General features: G+C 44.9%; 1 long non-coding RNA gene and 2 other non-coding genes across 3 annotated transcripts in view; all 3 read right to left on the reverse strand.

The window, feature by feature from the left end:
- The window catches only part of LOC111754908 (uncharacterized), a 164869-nt gene that overhangs the window by 48158 nt on the left and 99779 nt on the right, over positions 1-16932 (reverse strand). The window contains exons 32-37 of the long non-coding RNA XR_010044870.1: positions 13022-13096; positions 12321-12386; positions 10081-11715; positions 8384-8444; positions 7222-7294; positions 145-6326 (exon numbers count right to left, since the gene is read on the reverse strand). This is a non-coding gene — a long non-coding RNA (uncharacterized LOC111754908). The remainder of the gene's footprint in view (positions 1-144; positions 6327-7221; positions 7295-8383; positions 8445-10080; positions 11716-12320; positions 12387-13021; positions 13097-16932) is intronic.
- LOC111754923 (small nucleolar RNA SNORD113/SNORD114 family) lies at positions 12829-12900 on the reverse strand. The gene has a single exon (XR_002789591.1). It is a non-coding gene; the product is annotated as a small nucleolar RNA SNORD113/SNORD114 family (small nucleolar RNA).
- On the reverse strand, positions 13742-13814 carry LOC111754920 (small nucleolar RNA SNORD113/SNORD114 family). Its single transcript, XR_002789588.2, has one exon. It is a non-coding gene; the product is annotated as a small nucleolar RNA SNORD113/SNORD114 family (small nucleolar RNA).

Consider the following 16932-nt stretch of genomic DNA (forward strand, 5'->3'; position numbering starts at 1 on the left):
GGAGACAAAGTGCTGATCAAGGTCAGTGAGGACACCGATGTCCCCTGCAAGCATGGCTCGCTCTAGTGGAAGAGAGGGTCCTTCCTCATGGGACACTGGTGGACTCTGGTGGGAAGGAGCCAGCAGGGAAAGGAGATCACTCACCTCTGAGCAGGCGCAGGCCAGCTGCCTCCCACACGCTCTTCTGGGGACAGAGTGGCATGCAGCAGCCATGTGTTCCTGTCCTCACAAGGTCCATGGCACATGGTGACATTGTGATGGAAGCCAAACAAAGCAACAGGCCTTCTAGAAACTTCTCCACGGGCATCCTCCTGGCAAAGAAAACCAGAAGTCAATAGAGAATAGGAGCCCAAGAATCACCCTGGCCTTGAGGCCACTCAGGGCCACTGTCCACTGAGCACAGCAGGGACAATGGGGCAGGAGTGCTCTGGGCCAGGTTTTCACAGCTGCCTCCACCCTCGCCTCTGCCCTCTGGCCTCCTTGCTAGATCCACCCTGGGCACCGTTTCACAGCCTATGGTGAGACCCCAGGCCACGTCTCCACTCGCACTTGTCCCACGGGATTTCAGGATCAACCCTGACTCCCTGCTGGCTTCATGAAAGTGGACTTGAAACCCCAAATGCTTCAGAGAGGAGCTGGGGAGGGGACGCAGCTCGCTTGGGTTTCATCGGAGAAGGAATGTCTAACTGCAGAGTTCTGCTGTGCGTACAGCCACTGCCCAGAGCCAGGGCTGGGTTTTCCATCTTTCCTCCCCTTCCCTCCGTTAGGAGGAGGCTGCGGTGACCCTGCCAGGCAGACTCGGCTCTGGCCCATGGCCACGGGGTTTCAGATTTTGAAAGAGGCCTTTGCAAAATGCTTGGTTTCAAGCCCTCACCCAATTGCCCACATCCTTCACACTTCGTGGGGGAGAGAGATTCATTTGAGAAGGGAATGCAATCCCCAAGTCCATGCCACTGAGTGAAGACATGCTCCATCCCTGGTGACCTCAAGGGCTAGGGTCCCCTATCACCTGGCGCACCTCAGGCGGGAGAGGGGACCAGGTCAGGATGCTGCTCCTCCACGCCTCCACCCCAGGGACCTGGTCAGTGCCAAGGACATAGCTATCTCCAGTATGGCTTTATAATCATTCTGTCATGCATCACTCCACCAGGCTCTGCACTAGACACCAGTGTCAAAGAGCCAAGGCTATGCACCCACACGGGAAACAGAGGTCAGCTCGGGAGGAAACCAAGACGTTCCCGAACCAGCTCAGACTGGAGGCCCAGGAGAAGTGACCAGTCAGTGTGAGGGAGCGGGAGGCCACAGGAGGAGGCCAAGGAGCAGGGAGCAGGGAAAGTGTGCTGAGGAGCATCGACACCTGGGCGAGCATTTCCAGGACGACTTCCTGAGCCCTTGGAGGGCAGAGCAGGGAGACACCAGCTCATGATGGTACAATGGGGACAGTGGGCATGGTGGCGGTAGATGACCCATGTGTGGGGTTCCAGGAGGGCGGAAGGCTGTGCTGGGAGGCAGTGAGCCAAGCGGGTGGTGCGCACCGGGGCTAATGGCCCGCATGGTGTGTGCCCGATGGCAAACTGGCATGGAACGCTACAACACCGTTAGCAACAGAACCGTTTCTCTGGCAACCATCTGAAGCAGCTCACAAGCAAATGTCTCAGAGGGAGAAGAAAAGGTCAACTTGTAAGATAGTCTACCCTGACTTTATCACCTGGCAAAATGTGGAAGACAAATGCCTGAGGGGTAAACCGAGGAAGAGGAGACACTCAGCAGAGATTGCTTTCACCTGCGTCTTCAGGGTGCTGGAGTGAAGTGCAGGTCTGGCTGGCCACGGCGGCCCACGTAAGAACCGAGCAGAAACCCACAGGCATTTTATCTCTCTTCCTTCCAAGCATATGTCCCAAGGCCTGAGTGGCCTGACTCCCACAATCCATAGCCACCGGTGACCTCCAAGCATGGCTACAGCTTGGCCACTCTCTCAGAGTGAGGGAAAGGGTAGATAGAGGTCGAGACTAGTTCCGCTGGCCAGCTGCACAGAGTCCCCACAGCTTGGCTGCAAGCGCACCTTTTTGCAAGAGTAATTACCGAATTCTGCCGTGGACCTTTGTTTGAAATCCATTCCTACCCCGGCCTCAGAGCTGCACAGGATTGGAGTGGTGCTGTCTTCTTGCTGTTGGCTATGCACTCTGGCATCTAGAGAAGGCCCAGCATTTTAGAATCAAGGAAAAACCGCACAAATGGTTGGTTAATCTCCTGCACACTGCCTGATGTCCAGACCTGGTGCACTATCGGGACACAAGAGGACCCCGTTCTTGAAAAGCGCAGGGGCCTTCAGGGAAGTTGGCAGCACAAAGTTACCCATGAAACATGGGCTCAGTGGGGGCAGGGAGAGGTGAGTGAGAATGGATGGATCTACACAGAGGGGTGGGAGCTAAGAAAAGAGGGCAAGGGGCTGGCAAGGGATGAGAGCAATGCTGTCAGGCCAAGTGCGAGGCTCGGGAACTCGGGGAGGGATCCAGAACTAACAATAACTGGCCGCTGCTGGCCACTGTGAGCTCGCTGCGCTTCCCTCACTGATGGACTCCCGGGGAAGGAGAGGGAACCTGACTCCTTGGTCTGCATACTTAGCCGGCCAGTCAGGGATGCCAGCAGAGGTCCTCCATGCTGACTGAGCCCAGCTGCAGCACTTGGAGGTGCCACCTGACACCTCCATGACATTAGGTCTCCAAATCGGCAAGGCAGAGACAATCTGCCTGGGTGTGAAGCAGGGAGGATAATGATTTGAGACCAATTCATATTCCACAAAGGAATGGGCTGGAGCTCCCACCAGAGGGCTGAGCCCAAGTCGCCGGCTCCAAAGGAAGGACAAGGCCAGGGTCGGGGGCCAGCGGAGGCAGGGAGGAAGGGAGTTCAGACCTATTTGTTCCAAGTGCAAGCAGGGCAGCAACGAGGGATGAACAGTGGTCTTGCGCAAGGGCGCCTCTTAGAGGCAGGTGCCACCAGCTCGCTTTCCCTGCGGCGTCTGCCTCCTGGTAGAGGAACACATTATGCCACCTCCTTAAAGGTACTCGGCCTGGACTTGGCTGCCTCATACACACTGGCCTTCCTCCCAGAACTTGTTTGAACTCTTCAGTCTTCCAGAAGAGGAGAATTTGGGAGCTGCTAAGTAAGGGCAGATGAAAGCATCAAACATAGTAGCTATTTTGGGGCGAGATGGGGGAAAGTGGCCTGTACGTTTCCGAAGCACCTTTTCCTCCCAGGCACAGTGACATGGATTATACCACCTAAGGCCTCCATAGTAAACTCTTGTTAGAAAGACCATCAGATGGGTTTCTCTGTCCAACTCTGTCCCATGCTTAACCTGAAGTCCCCCAACGGGAGACGGGGGTTCGGTTTGTTTGGAAAAGCGAGGAGTGGGCCCACTTGCTTGGCGGCACGAAAACAAGACAGGGTTATTTTTGATCTGTCTTGGCAGAGGCTAAGGCAGCTTTCGGGAAGACCCAGGGCTTCCATTCCAGCCTGCCAAGCGAGCATTGCCCAAGGATGGGCCGTGGGCCAGGGCGGTCAGGACTGCCAGTATCCTGTCTCATCGCCTGGCACAGGGAGCTGGACTCAAGTGAGAACCTTGACTCGAAGAGAAGATGCTGCAGCCCATCTGACACGCACATGCTTCTCCCAGCAGGCTCCCGGCCACGCCGGTCCCACCACAGTGCTCGGATTTTTAGTGCCTTGCTCATTCATTCAGCAGTAATTTAGAGGGCGCCTACGAGGCTCGGAGCTGGGGAGGCCGAGGGAGACAGATGCACTGACCCAGTTCCTAGTCCTCCAGGCCCTGCAGCTCAGCAAGGACATGAAAGCAAGCGTCCAGGGTGGAGCAGGCAGTGTCCGGCTGGGATCTGCGCTGGAGGCGGCGTCCAGAGCGGCCGCTGCCTTTGGGACATTAGGGAAGGCAGGGCAGCGGCAGCGCCTGCCAGCTCATTCGGCCTGCAGAGTGCTCCCGCTCAGCCATTACTGACGGAGCCGCACCTCCACTCCCTCGTCGCACGGCTTTCATTTATTCTCGGTCGGTCGCACACAGGCTGACTCCTGTACCCCGCAGGCGGCACTAACCTCGGCTTTCAGCATCATCCACCTGCCTGCTCCTTCACACCCCGCATTCATGGCTGCCTTGTGTCCTCAGGAGATGCAGTCAGTGCTTCTTCTTCCGATGATCTGTGCCTTCATCCACTCGCTCCACTCACTCGTCCTTGACTTATTCATTCATTCATCCACTGGATACGGTTGGGCTCATTCCCTCAGGGACAGACTCCCACAGTCTTTCATCCACTCAGGAATTCACCGACTCACTGGCTCATTGATCATTTGTTCATTTATTGACCCACTGACCTACTGAGCTTTCCTGTGTTCTCTCAGAGACTCAGTTTTCACCCCTCATTCGTTCAGTGCTGCGTTCTTTCCTTACCCAAGACCTAGTCCACTTCCTAACTCGCCATTGATTTAGTCATTGGGGAACTCATTGTCCATCTGCTCATTTGCATAATCCCGCCCATCCCTATTACCATACTGATAGATCTCTTAGTTTCTCAAGACCTCATTGGTTCCCTAACGCACTCATTCATTTAGTCCTCTTTTATTTATCTGCTCATTACAGGTGCTCAATGTATAGGGCACAAGGGCAGGGTAGAGACTCAGCCCAGCCCAGTGGTTTTGTTATCGGCTGAAAATTCCCTTCTTCCAGAAAGCCTCTGGAAATTACAACTGAACCCATGGCCCGATTTCTGTGCTTCTGGAAAGCCCACCCACTTGCCCCATACTGAACTGCTGGTAGACATCCATTTAATCCCATAGAGCTACTCAAAGATGGGATTCAATTCATAAATGAACGCCACACCTGACACAGGATCTGACAAGGATTTGAGACACCAGCTGTTGACCTGAAATTAATACCTTGATATTTTGTTGTAGTATTCTGTCAGATGCCAAGTGCCAGGAAAAAAACACATAGGTTATACACCAACACCTGGAAATAAACAAGCTCAGTAGAATTTGTGCCCGAGATAGAAAAATAATGACCCATGTAAATACCATGTAAAACCGTACCTTCTTCCGTCGGAGTACCAGTGTGGTGCTCCACACTACCTACCATTAAAACAAAGACACAGACCTCAAGAGCTGCTTACACGAATATCAGTGGCATGAAAGTGATAGTTGTAATTCTTAATTTAAAACATATTTTAGTTTCTGATCTGCAATTTGATCACTTTGAATTTATTTTTCTTTGATTGATTTACTAAATGATGATGGCAATTCTGGGAACTCAAAATATACAAGACAATGAATTCTTCACACGTGCTTTTGACTTTTTATGTACAGAAGTAACATTAAATCTCTTTGGTTAAATAGATTTCAAAGAAGCAAAATGAAGTTGCTCATTATTCAGAGTTCATGAAACATCCTATTATTGAAATAATATTGGCTACTTAACATTCTCTACATACAGACCATTCCGTGCTTATTAACTTCATTATTTCCACAGCAAAATCCACAATAAAGAATCTACATCCAAACGAGGTGAGGGAATTGTCTTTCTAGGGACTCCGCACTCAGTTAAACACATCCTTCCACAGTGATATAACCTCATGAGTGGTGTTATTGCCTGTATTTTCATGTTCCCGCAAAGCTTCCTGTGCTCATAAGTGGGGATCTGCAAGGTCACTGGATGTGGGGATGTGTCGAGCAGTGAATCGGCCCCTGACTAGTTTGCAGCTAACTGTATTTGGAAGGTGAAGAAGGGGACGTATAGGGGTGCGGCCTGGAAGGACCTATCTTCCTCCCTCCTCCCAGCCTCTAAACCAGCTGAGCATGAACTGAAACTGCTACAAGCTGAGCCCCAATAAACCTCCCCTCCTTTAACTTGTGGGTGTCAGGTATTTTGGTCCAGCCAAAAAGAAGTGAACTAAAACACTGGCCCCAAATGAACATCATGTTCACGGGCATTCTCCAGAACCAAGGAAAACACAAACCAGGAAGGTCTGTGGCTGGGACTAGAATCTGTCTAGAATCTCCGTAGTATTGGACAGTTGGTCAGAATGAATTCACTGTGCTATCGTCGAGACATGTTCTTATGACTGAGCTACACATGGCCTTGTTTGATCTTATAAGGGCACTGAAATATTTATTCTTTTCAGAAAAACAATCTGTAACAAAAAGGCCAGTCAAGGATAAAAATGCAACCGATTATTACTCACCCAGATCTGCACTGTCCCCAGTCAAGTGCTTGAGATCCTCATCCTTTCCATGATGATTAAAGACAACAGGGCACATCTGTTCTGTGGGCATGGAGCAGGTACGGAAAGAATAAAATACCCTCCTCACCGGGACATGTTCTGCGTTCATTATTCCGTTCACCATTTATTTAACTCTGTGTGTGTGTGTGTGTGTGTGTGTGTGTGTGTGTGTGTGTGTTACAAATCAAACACCCAGAACACTACAGCAAACTAAGAACACAACATCAATCGTAGAATATACTTAACTGACCTTTACACCAAATGGTAACAACTTTAAACTATCTATTCTCCCCGGTGGACTAAGGCATTTCTGAACTGAATCAAGTATTCTTTGCTCTCTTATTTTGACCTCTCTTTCTCTCCCCATGAATATACGTTTATTGATCTGTACATTCATCACTTGTCATAGAAAATCAATAGCTACGAACTCCAGAAATAAATCCTTAAATTTTCCTGAAATTGTTGTAATCAGTTAGACACGAATTCTTTTCTGCAATGGACTTCGGTTCTCAAAAAATGATCGATTGTCAGTTTTATTCAAATGCACCCCACTGGTCTCACAGTTGAGAGGAGGCCCTCCTGCACCCGACCTGAACAACACACTATTGTCCCGATGGGCAGCCTGGAGCTCACTGTCACACTCAGCCCCTGGGGCTCTGACTCCATGATGAGAGGCGGCACAGATGCTTATCAGGAGAAGAATGTTTAAATAAGATGAAATTTTAACTTTTCAAAAGAAATGAAAAAGCGGAGGTTTTTTCCCCCTCATATTTCATTTGTATTAAATTGGATTAATTTTGGCTCATAACACATTCTCACCCTAAGCCTATACACAGCCTCCTAAAATTTAATTATCTTTTGTAATGATGGTGAAGACGATGAGCTAACGACCCAAACCAAGAACTTTCTGACTAACAATACAGGGCATTCTCCTTACCCAAAGGCCGAGGCGAAGATCTCCATGATTGGAGAATAATTTAATCAGCTATGGTGCCTGCATCCTGGGGACCCTAAAAAGGACATTAACAAATGAAAAGCCCAGATCTGGGCTTAATTTAGTGAACATGAAGTACCCGAACCAGAAATTAATTACAAACAATGATTTATGCCACATTCTTATCTCTGGCTCATGAAAAAGGGCTCACACTTTATCGCTTAATGTATGCAGTTATCCATTTTAATAACGCTGTGAATGCCCTGAAAGGAACCACCCAGCGTTAAGAAGAACTGTGAGCGATTCAGGCTCATGCCACGTCCCCCACCCAAAGCGCTGAGGGCACAGAACCCTCAAATAACTCGCCCCACCCCGTGTCAACCTTGATTCTTAATGCAGTGGCACCGGGGGCCTTCAGAATCCATAGCACATGCCTTTATATCCTATCCCGAGTGCCCTACACAGAGCCCCCCCCCCCCCCAAAGACAAGCACATGCATTGTGACAAAGAACCATGAAAGAGTTCACAATTACACAACAGTTATTAGCTAAAGTGTGCAGATCACAGGAGGCAGAGACAGGGAGAGGGAGAAGAGGAGGAAAAGAGGGAGGGAGAGAGAAGAGAGAGAGAGAGCAAGCAGATACATACGTGGGAAGCAGAGAGAAAGAGAGAGATGAAATGGTTATTTCCTGATGTCAAAAACTTTATATCCAAGAGGCCTCTTCACAGAGGGAAAGCATGGGGGTCAGGCTAACTTCTCTCCACATTTCCCCTCCATTTGCTTAGCTCTTTATAATTAGATGTTGATGAACTCATGAAGTTATTTATTTCAGGTTCTCCTAATAATGTAAAGCTGAACTCAGCTGTCTAGAGCAGGAGAGAGGCTGTTAATGTTGTCTCCACCTGTACCCTGGCAGGGACCAGCCCTGACTAACTGCCTAGTGCATCTCAGTGCTGCAGGATGCTGCTGAAATAAATAACCTGCTTCCACAGGCGATGATGGCGGTTCTCCTCAGCTAAATCCTTGGTGGGTACCACATTGTCATCCCTAATCCTTGTCAATCTTGTGTACATGGGAGGACATTTGTTCATCTTTGTAATGACACAAAGAGTACCTAATAACGAACCAGCCACCCCCAGGAGAAGAACTTTGTGCGTGACTTACGGAGTCTATCTACTTCACAGCCAGGGACTCTGGAGCCAGGATGTCACTCAGCAGGACCCAGCTTGGAGGGTCCAGAGGAAGCGTGCAACAAAAGAAACCAACAGATCTAGTTTTAATTTAACAGATCAGTGATGTAAGGTGATTGGCTTTACATTAATTTTCAACTTTCGGTCATCACCTGTGTGCAACTGGCCAAAAAACCACCTCTCCTTTTGTCAAATTCACTAAATTATCAGTTTTGCATCTCAAGCAAAAGCAGGGAGTGTTTAGAATCCTCCGGCTCCAGTCCCTCCGGAGACCCATGCACACGGCCACTTCACTCTCTGGACCCCACACGGGCCAAAGTAGATTCAGTTCAGTGATTGCTCCAAGAAATTTTGTGCCCATGAACAGTATTTCACCCTATTGTTTTATTCATCAATGGAAGAAAAAAATCTGGCCACCAATTTATGGTTTTTGAAGAGGTAAAATGATGTTTCAACCCTGAGAAACCCGAGACATAAATGACTGTGCATAAATCTACATCCTTATCAAAAACCTTTTCAAAGCCAAACTTTCATCTTAAAAAGGCCATAATCTGGGAACTGGTTGAATCAGAGCCATTATTTCAACACACGCTCATTATACCCAGATTGTCTTCCTTTTAGCTTTTTGATTATTATACTTATTCATTTGTCCACTATGAGGATAAAATCAGTGTCTTTTACAAACTGTAGACAATAGCAGCGCAGACAGGCTGCTGCCTGTGCACAGTGCTGTGCGGAGGTGAAAACAGACAACATCCCTGTAAGGCATCGTGGGGCGCACAGTTACTCCTGTTAGCTAACAAGTGTCTTCACTGGCCACCTTTAATTTCAATAATGCTTAGTCTCTTATCATGTAAATGACTTTCCTAGGTAGGAAAAAAATAACCTGCAAGCCAAAGACAAGCAAACACAAGCACTGACAATTCACACACCTGCCTACATGTTCTTCATGTGGAGAAATTAAAAACAACAGACACCCAAATGTCAGCTCCTGAGCAAGAGAGGACTGTGAAGTTTGTCTCGTTAAATGTGCTAATGTGGGGTCAGGCGTGGTCACATTTTCATCCACTTAATCCCATTTCTTGAGCTCTTTATGCACTAATTCTCTTGTAATAATAAAATCACTCATAAACCATCAAAGGACAAGAAAGAGTGAATGAATATTTTACAACTGTACAGAAAGTTGTTTCCCGTGGAGAAATGGCCTAGATTTCTTCTGTGTTGGAGCTCACCCTTCCAGAAAAGTAGAATTTGTCATCCTTGACTCTCCAGGCAACCCTAAGCCCACTGTCCCAGGAACCCGAGCCTTTCTCTTCAGTTCAACTTTCTTTGTTATGTATTCATTAATTCACTGCCTCATAATAAAGCAACACACGTGATTCAGGGCAAAAAAAAGAAGACAGACAGACAGACTCGTGATATTCCTGACATCTTCCCCCCCCAGACTGTGAAGTGTTTTTTGATCTCAGTGTTCCCCAAGTGTTCCTCAATAAAATGTTTCCTGTGAAGCTCAGGCTCATTGCTAGGCCATGGTTAGCTTTCTTTGATTTTATTTCCTACGTGTTCACAATGCCTAGGTGCTAGTTTGTCACCAGCTGTGCCCCCAAACCCTCAGGCATCATTTATGGGAGTGTGAGACTCATCCGTGGATTCTCTTTGTTGACTACTTACTTAGACGGGCTTCCTCGCTCGCAATGCATAAGTGCACAGAGTTCAGGCCACAGAAGATCCGCAGCAGGAAGGTTTCATTCTCAGGATTACAGAGTGCAGGTGATGATTAAAAAAGAAAAAAGAATGGGAACATTATCCACATCAATCTGCATAAGTTATTTTTCATTTAGTCAGTCATTTAGATCACCTGAAATGCAATTTATTTTATTTTCTCTTACATACACAAATAAGACCTGTCATGGCACTGACATGAAGAAGAAAGACTGGTATCCTAAGCCTTGACATGTATCGGAGGTGTGATCAACAAAGGCAGTTGAATGCTTAAATTTAAAAAGAAAAAGTACCCCAGGGGCTGGGATGTAGCTCAGTGGCACAGCACCTGCCTGGCAGGCGCGAGGTCCCGAGTTTGATTCTTAGTACCCACCCACCCACAAATCTCTAACTCAGAAACTGTACTCCAGTAAAAGATGTATTTCCACTGAACCCCTCAACGTGGACACATGTATCCCATCATTCCTGCCACCCAACTTAGCAGCTGTGGAGTTCTCTTTTGTGAGTGTCTTCACAACGTGTGACAAAGCACACAGTGAAGGCTGCTACCATGAACAGAAAGTTAGGATCGCAGAAACACGATGGGTTTCATCCTCTGTGTGATCTCAATTGAATATTCCACCCCACTTGGCTCCTGGGATACAGTGGCCATCACTGATGACACTGTGTGCTTTTTATTATTAATAAATTGAATATTCTTATGCAAACCATCCAAACCAACCAAGACAAGAAGGCTGTAACTTACACAGGCCCACAGCGGGGCAGACACAGCACCTGACCTGGAGGAGTCCTGCTGTCCACCCGACATGCCCATGCTACGGAGCAGAGCAAGAAACAAAGCGGGCGACAGTGTCAACACCACTCCCTGAATTTCACCTCGCTTAAGTTGTGGTGATAATTAAGTCTTTCAAGAGGTTGATTTCATTTTCTTTTTCAGAAAATGAATAATTTCAAATTTGTCACTGGCCCAGAAGTTGATTACTATCTCTAATTTGTGCTGTCTCTACCATCATTAGCCCAAGAGGGTACAGGTGCGTGACATTTACTTTCCTTTGCGATCGCTGTCTTCTTCAGATATCAGTGTAATTCCTGTCTTCCCAATGGGACAATTACTAGGCAATCAATAGAAGTTACTCATTTTATCTCCATGTGTTTATATTCTTCTTCACTGATTTTCACACTAAGTCTTCTTTTTGTCCAACACCTTCTATACTGTGTTGACTAATTCGTCAATTTACTAATTATGATTTTAAGCCCCATGACTCACACAACCTAAAGAACTCTGTTATTCTTAATCTATAGATGGGATCATTGTAGTATTGATACACCTGTTTCACTAATGATATTCAGTGTTTAATATTTGCATTATCAATAGAATACTTCAAATCTCTCTCATGCATATCACTCGGAAACAGCTCATCACCACTGATTATAGTACGTATTATTAATAATTCATTAAATACTCTTAAGCCAGCCTCTGATACCAAAATAGGGATGACTGTTACCTACCTGAGTATGCAGATTGAGAAGGTGATCCTGCAGGAAAGCTCCCATCTTCAAAGCCTCTCCATTCTGAGGAGTAGACTGTGGAAAAGATAATAACAGAATTACGGCATTCTCAATACCATGTACATTCAGAATTGAACAATGGCTTATTCACTTTATTTCCATATTTGGTCACTGATTCTCACATCAAACCAATTTTAAGGACAGATTAAAAATACCTAACTACAAGGAAAGACAAGCACATTGCTTTTTACTGACATCTTACTATGGAATCATTTTTTAAAAAAGAGAAAGGACCAGATCTCTTCTATAATAGACCCAAAGTTCTGGACACATATTAGTCTGACTCGTATGGCACCAGAAGTCTTAATTAATCCAACATTGGTCTTCTCTTTTTCTAAATATTTATCTCACGATTAATTCAATTACACACTAATAATGATCGGAGACCCTACAAAAGCCTTGCTATTCTTAGTCCGCACATGGAGGCATTCGACCGCCGGTACAACTGTCTCATTACGCGGCAGGATCTCATGACCAATGGAAACCTCCATATTACTCCCATGTATTTCCCTGGGTAGAGAGGTCACCGCTGAGGAAGTGATAAACTTCCGAACAGTACATCTCAGTCCCCTCAAGCCGCCCATCCAAACTAAAGCAAGTATACCAACTACTGCTCATACCGTCTGCCTGATCTCCAGAGAGCAGGGGGCACAGGAGGATCCTCAGATCGGTGAAGCCCATCCATTCTAGGTATTCAGAGCAGAAAACGATAATGAAATCGAGACATTTTCCCTCTTAACTCCTGATTGTCACCTTCATTTAGCCACTAATTTGAGAGTATATTTATTTCATTACTTCTTAAATGAATAATTAAAACATGGCAAGGAACCAGAACATGAATTTTGTCTATAATTTATATTGTAAATATCATAATTAGCCAGAGATAGCAGATACACATGACTCCACTTTGACCTATGTAGAATTTTATTTCACCACATATTTTTATAATTGAACCATACTTAACCTTATTCACCTTTATTTATTTATGCATTTGTTTATTGGTTCTTGTATTGACCCAATTATAAGTCTATGTTAAAAAATGCAGAAAAATAAGAACCGAAGCCAAATCTACCTGTCCTGTTGACATCTATCAATACAAAACTGAAACGACAAAATCTGACTCTTCTGAAGGACCTCAGAGTTCCAGAGACATATTCAGCATTCACAGGTCATGCACTGTCCTTGGTCATCATCGATCCCACGTATGTTGTGTTTCTCTATCCATTTCCACCGTCTGTGATTGATTTCACTAACAATTTCACATTTCCTTCAATGATCACGAAAGCTCCACCCAAGCCCCAACAAAAAGGAGGTCACTCACGTGCGCCCCCAAGCTGCTCCCGACTGGCCCCGAACACTGCACCCTGGAGACCTCCGCCGTGCAAGCACCACGTGCCTTCCGAGTAGAAGAGAGCAGAGAAGATACCAGATGAGACCACGTCACTGTTCAGCCTCGATTTCCATTCATGATTTTAGACAGTCACTTTTGGAGTATATTTCCATCATTATCTTTTAGGAAAATAAATAATTTTTAACTGCTTTTTTCTCAAGAATCTGAATACTGTAATCCATGCCATCTATGCCATCATTAGCCAGAGACGAGAGACGGGACAGCTGTGACACTCACAGTATCGTGAACTGTGGCATTTTCATCACTGACCCAGATCCCTCCTTCTAGTCCCTAATTTAGACAATGGTTTAGACAAAACCCGTATTTCATGTTCTTTTCAGAAAATGAAAAATTTGAATCAGACACATGAGCCAGGATGTGACACTGTCTGTAATTTGTCTTCCATCATTAACCCAGGAGATGACACACAAGTACAACTCACCTCTGAACTAAACTCATTTCAATACGGATAAACAGTGTTTTGCCTCACAATGTATTTTTGTGATTAGACAATACTTAATTTTATGCATTGGCATACATGTTTATTGAGTCATTCTAAAACTTGAATAAAAATTCATGAATACACAGACCAAAACAAATCCAACACTGCTATCACAGTAATAACATTTACAACAGAATTTGACCTTTATTAAAGACCTCAGATTTTCAGAAAAAATATTCATCATTTATAATTCATAACTCACCAGTCCTCATCATGGATGCAGGCCAAGCCACTGTTTTCCAAATATATGTTAATTAATTCATTATTGCACTGAAAGTGGCTAAACTATTGTGTGCAAAACCCACCACAGCCTTGACACTACTAATCTGCATATAGAGCTGCTCATACAGGGGTGCTTGTTTCATTAATTAACCTCGAGTTTTCATACATAGATTATCATTCCAATAGTCCACACAGCATTTATATCACTGCCATTACTTGGCTGTCATCAATTACATCATACACTTTTAGTACCGTGTTGAATAATCTAAACGAACCATCCAAACAAGACTAGAGGCTCTGGCTGCTGCTCACACTGGGCCATTTATTCCTGTTTGGACATCTATGTTTTTAAACTATTTCAATAATGCTTCTTGCACCACTACCTGTGTGTTAAATTGGTCAATGTTTCAATCATTTTATTTCTATTTAATTATGTATTTGCTTATTGTTCTTGCATTGATCTGATTATGAAAACACAATGAAAAATATATCGGCACAAAGAAAGATGAAGACACTGTATAGTTCTGAAATCTGTTTACAGGACACTCTGAGACCAGGCAACTGGTTAGATTTCTTCGAGGCTGACCTTAGGCTTCCAGGCACATATTCACTGCCAGTAGGAATCATCGATCCAGAATTGGGCCTCTTTTTACTCCAATCCTATCTAATTTGCTGTTGATTAATTCCTTGATTCACTAATTATAAGCCCTATGAATCACAAACTCTGAAAACTCTGCTATTTCTAAATGGTATATTAATCACCCTCACATTGACAAATCTGTTTCATTAATTATCCTCAATTTTTCATATATGCATGATCATTCTAATACTTCTATCCCTCCCACATCTATCACAGCAGACTTGGCCACCGCCAGTCGGGCTGCACACTTTTCAGCCACACCCTGAAGACGCGAGCGCGGAAGGCTGACTGCGCTCACGCTGGTCCGCACTCCCTCCCAGGAGACGTGCACCGGGGATCGCAGAACTGAGCTGCCTACCGACCCCTGACTGGCCTCTGCCTTTGGCTGGTCAGGTAGGCAATCATTACCTTGAGTTATGCTTTCTGTTAAGAAAATGAACAACTCTGAACTTGCCAGTGAACCACACCACAAATATTGTGTATAATTTACGATCTATACAACCATTAGGAAAAGTGGTAAGTACGTAACATTCACTTCTCATCATCATTATTATTTTTAATTTATATTAATAGTATTTCTTGCCTCATCACATTTTCATAATCAAAGTTTTGCATATTATATACTTATGCATATTTTATATGTTACGTATTAATATAGGAATTCTTTCATTGAATGAATTATATATAGAATGAAAATAAATTAAAGAAAGTTCAAAAACAAATACACAGCCTAGTGTTGTGGTGAATGTCTTTAGTTCCAGCACTTGGGAGGCTGAGCCAGGAGGATCACTATGAGTTTGAGGCCAGCCTGGGCTCTACAGTGAGCTCAAGACCAGCCTAGAATACACAGTGAGACCTTCTCTTGCAGAAAAAAAAATACATATATATACTTCAGATCCCTGACAACTATCTGCAGGAACCCCCAACAGAAGGCAGGGTATTTTAGGGGCTGGATCTCAGGGTTCTGGACATATATTCATTGTTTCTGACTCACATCTCAGCAATGGAAGTTACTGTTCACCTGTACTGCTCACTAATAATTAATCACAATTATGTTAATTAAACTGACCCTCCGTGAGCATGTGATAGTTTTGGGTAGTGCCGTGAGCTTCATGTGTGAACCTTATCAAAGCTGATTAAGGGCTCTGTGATTAAGCTAAGGGCACCGGGCAAACAGGAGCTTGGTGCAAACAGTTCCAGTGTGGTTCTCCTCCCTGTTCCGTTTTGTACTGCAGGGGGCGCCCTGCTCCATGGTGTCTTCTGTTTTGACTGCAGCAGAAGTCTGTCTGCAGCAGAACTAATGTAAGCAACAGCCCAGATTCCTGGTTTGGTTTTGCGGATGCCTTCTGTATGTTAATTATCTACATTATTTTATTAAATTATTTTTCATAATATAGTTTTTCTTAACAAGAAAAACTCCTTCAAACTTGGAACTGCCCCAGAACAACAAGACTGGCCCCTACTTATCAGTGTCTGTGATCCTAAGGCACAGAAGGGGTACCCCTGCTCCCCTGTTGCTCTTAATGGACATCAGTGTTCTGGGCATTCATTACTGAGATTTCTTATATCAGCTCAGATCCTCACAGCTGGGCCACGCTTACCCTTCTTTCTCCTCATTCTTACCTACACTCACTTACTGACTCAGTATCGATTCAGAACATCAACAGCCTTGGCTATTGCTGACATTGCTCTCCAGATTCCACACTCAGACGTGCAACACAAGAGTTTGTGATTAAAAAAAAATCTCTAAGTCACCTGGAACAAATCTAATCTAAAGAATATAAATCAGAGTGAACAATTAAATAAAATTTTGAGACATTCTCTGCATTGCTCCTTGCATTCTGGCAATCATTTATTAAGCATATATATATATATATAAACTCTTTATAACAGACAACTTTGAACATACCCCGAGGGCAGAAAACAAACACTATAACTTAGGCACTCTATGTTTAAAAAAGCAAGCATTCATGTAACATTTATTTAAAATAGACTCAAGGCTTTCATGAATCACTGATTTTCAACACAGAGTTTTCCACTTGAACATGTCACAGTCTGTGCATTTTCATTCATTTATATATTTATCGATGATCATTTCACCTGATGTATAACAATAGCTTGAATGTCTGTGATCTCAAGGACCAAAACAAGACACCTGGGGCTTGCTGACCTGTCTGTAGGTCCGACTCAGCCGGAAGGGGGACCACCTGTCTTCTCCCTAGACATCAGAGCTCCAGACATGTATTCACACTATGATTCACACGCAGCCAGGGATCCTCTCAGATGGAGAGGATCACACGCAGCCATCTGACCTCTCATCTTTCTCACCTACACTTATTTACTATTTTATTAATGAATACACGGCAATATCTATGATAAAAACTTTAAATGGTACCATCATCACATTTTTACTAACTGTTCTCCTTTATGGAAGGACATTAATTGGCACAATGTTTCATGTACTTATCATAGGCTACA

The sequence above is a fragment of the Cavia porcellus genome, unplaced genomic scaffold (genome assembly GCF_034190915.1).
Source record: "Cavia porcellus strain 051 isolate PalLab524CR breed Dunkin Hartley unplaced genomic scaffold, mCavPor4.1 scaffold_31, whole genome shotgun sequence".
Taxonomy (NCBI): domain Eukaryota; kingdom Metazoa; phylum Chordata; class Mammalia; order Rodentia; family Caviidae; genus Cavia; species Cavia porcellus.